The 3587-nt window shown below is 35.0% G+C and overlaps 1 long non-coding RNA gene across 1 annotated transcript; it reads right to left on the bottom strand.

Moving 5' to 3' along the window:
* Nucleotides 1-321: 321 nt before the first annotated feature.
* On the bottom strand, nucleotides 322-3143 carry LOC141698448 (uncharacterized). The gene is made up of 4 exons (XR_012565117.1): nucleotides 2984-3143; nucleotides 2301-2590; nucleotides 1781-1975; nucleotides 322-962 (listed from the first exon to the last, which is right to left on the bottom strand). It is a non-coding gene; the product is annotated as an uncharacterized LOC141698448 (long non-coding RNA).
* Nucleotides 3144-3587: the final 444 nt, after the last annotated feature.

The following is a 3587-nucleotide window of genomic DNA, read 5'->3' as shown; positions in this document are numbered from 1 at the left end:
GAACTCAAGGCAGTGAAGGACTTTATCTCAGAAGCATTGTATAGGTTTCCTTGTTGTTGATAGAATAGGATTCCTTATATATTGTATATTTGTGCACTATATAAAGCACATATTACATTCATGCTATAAGCATTGCGACATTATTATATCTTTCGCATAACCTATCAGCTCTCAAGGATATTTGTTCATCCTTTCGAGAGAGTATGTTTGTAATAAGTTTTTATCAGTTAATATAAAAACTATTGATTCCGTTGAAGCTTTGTCGAATTAATTGTATTTACTGTATTCACCCCCCTCTATAGTTGATTAAGGGCCAAACAATTGGTATTAGAGCTTGTTGTTAACGTACAAACAGTTTAAGATCTGAAAATCAATCAACTATGTCAGATAAAAAAGAAGAAACACAGAATCCAAAGCCACAACCCCAGCCACATCACAGATAAGCAGCAACATGAGTAGGTATGAAGCAATCAAGGTGCCTATCCCAAAGATACATGAATATCCAATCTGGAAAGTCAGGATGGCCATGTGCTTGGAAGCCACATACCCTGAATATCTGAACATGATCTATGATGGTCCTCATAGACCAATGAAGGTAGTTGTTTCGCTTGCAGGAGAACCAGAGATGATGATAGACAAAGACATGGAGGCCTACTGTGATGGCCTCAACCTCGGGGTCTGGAGTTGACATCACTAACATCAATATCAACAAACATAATACAATCCAACTCAATCGTAATACATAAACATGACCCCATTTCTTCCTAAAATATTTTTCAGGTTTAAGTATGATTTAAGTTACATCACTATTACACTCAAACTTATTTAACAAGTCTGACATAACCAACTTAATACAGCAACTCAATAGACCACATATGGTCTGACACGACTACCTCAGAGGAGCCTTGTACGGAAAGAACTGGAACTCTGCCCTGACTACAATGGAAGGGTCTCCTAGGCATCTGCAATACATATATACAAAATATTCTGCAAAGGTGAGCAATCAATTGCCCAACAATACCACTATATGAATAACAAGTAAAAAAATTTATGGTAAAATAGTTATAGGAGTAAAATTCATAACTTGTTACAAAACAAGTAAAACATGTATAAACTGGATATTCAAAACAAGCATGCTCTGTAAAAAAATATCATCAGTCGTGTGTCGTGTGTAAATACTATAGTCCAATTTTAGCATGCTATTTTTATTTCCAAAACTACTGTTCCATTTCTGGAACCCCAAATTCATTTGTTCCGTTACGGGAACCACAAAACCAAAATTAGATATGCATTGGATGTTATCTATGGACGACCGATCATGCCTCCATATAAGTTATCTAGGATAGTTGGCCGGGCTACCACACAAATTGTCTAGGAAAGCTAATCGGGCTTTCACACAAATCAACCGGATCCGCAGAGACTAGCTAGGTCTCTGATTAGCTATGTTGGATTAATCAGTGAAGATATGGTGCACAACTGAATTAGCCGCTTACGCAATGTTATCCAATATCTGATTCGTTTTATCTAGTTTTCAAAATCACTTCCACCTATCTCTTGTTAAAAAGAATTCTATCACAACACACTATTCAAACTTCTTTTTCATTGTAATCATATTTTAGAGATAGGTACTTTCAGAAGTTACTTCTCCCCAAAATATATTTTAAACAACATTTTCAAATATAGGGGATATGTAACTTAAAACGTTTCTATTCCTGTTCGAAAATAAAATAACTAATTATTCATATAACTGAACCGTAGAGGTATGGTCAAGGGTACTTGCCTTGCAGAGCTTTATAAATATTACTGGTTGACCTTGAACTGACTTGGACGATTGGCTTTATCATCTCACTATTAAACTATCCTGGATACGACTTCAACACTCAGGTCCCCTTCGATTGGAACCTTGCTGAGCTTGTCGACTGATCACTAGGCTATCTTTAGTCCGACGTCAATTCGCGGGTCCTTCGACTAAAACCTACAGAGTTGAACTACCCTATGTTAGACAACAAGTTATGCTTGACATATCCTTACTATCAGTCTACCCGAACGATAACACATCTCGACTCGTAATTATATATATATTAGTATAATACACATAACAGTAAGGGTCCACTTACTCAAAACTTTGTTCGATAATCTTTTTTAATAAATACCTATACCCGTCGTTTCATAAAATAGGGTTGTTAACAATTTTTTAAAATATTTTATCACATTATGCAAGTAGGTTCTTATAATATTTATTTGTAATTGCGTAGCTATATACAATTGACTGGTAATTCCGATAATCACATGATATATACCCGCATTTTTGAACTTAATTTCCCGAAAGTCGGGCAGCGTCTCCTCTGTTTACCGGCCTACCCGTCGAAACATAATCGACGTGTTAACAACGGACAATCACAATCCAAACCATTAACGAAATTTCAATAATCTCGAGAATAATTATTTGACTACTAATCTATTTCAAAAATTATAAAATAAATTTTATAAATTTGTATTTGGCTCACGAATCATCATCTCCATTTATCCGTCAGCTCAACGAGTTCATCCCTGACGGCGGCATAACTCTGACGGTGCCCGTACAGGTTTCCTGTCATAGTTTCGCCAAAATTTTCAAATCCGAATAATTTAATCAATCACACAATTCGTTATGATCACAGAAAATCATCTAAATTATATACAAATATCACAACAATTAATTTGAAAAATTTTAGAGTATTCGAATAAACCGAATTACTCAATTAAAAATAAACACAGCAAAAGCACATGAACAACAGGACTACGCACATACAGGTGCACACATGCGCCGCGCGCGCACAGAAAAGAAACCACCACCATCTCGCCAGAATCCGGAGAAAGGCGGCGAACAAACCATCAAGTCTCATATACAAATATAATTCGAGCATGTATATATATATTACGAATGGAATCCACACAGCAGCCAACAAATGGCCGAAAAAGAAACAGCAACCCCTAAGCTCACCTGAGCCGAGAAGCAAACGGGAAAAGAGGGGAGAGATGGGGAGAGAGAGGAGAGTAAAAGAGATAGAAATAAATAGAGAGAGAGTACATAGACTAGAGAGAATCGCGAGAGATATTGAACAGGGGAGAGACTGAAATGGGTGAATGGGAGAGATATGAGATAAGAATGGTAGTACTTATCCATTTTCTGCTTTTAATTATTCTAATCCAACACCGCATTCTGATTTTAACGATATCTTTTGCGGGTGCAAACACATCGGAATAACTCCAAATTAGTGTTAAAATTTTCTAAAAATCCCGAAACTAATAAAATAAAATATTCATAATTTTTAAAGTATTTTTGAATCGCACATTATACCTGCATTTAACTATTTAACAAACAAATGTGCGGGTGAATTTAACCCCAAACATTTCTAAAATAATTTTAAAATTCTCGAAATTCCAAACTTAATAAAATATGAGTTTCGAAATTTTGAAACATTCTGGTATTAAATACTGAATTTTCAAATAAAAACAACTAGAAAATCATTTAGGGCTAAATAGTTAATGAAATATTGATTTCTAAATTTTATTAAATCCCAAAAATACTTAATGAAATTATAAAA

Source organism: Apium graveolens, chromosome 11 (genome assembly GCF_009905375.1).
Source record: "Apium graveolens cultivar Ventura chromosome 11, ASM990537v1, whole genome shotgun sequence".
In the NCBI taxonomy this organism is placed as follows: domain Eukaryota; kingdom Viridiplantae; phylum Streptophyta; class Magnoliopsida; order Apiales; family Apiaceae; genus Apium; species Apium graveolens.
This window is presented reverse-complemented; position numbering and strand designations above follow the sequence as displayed.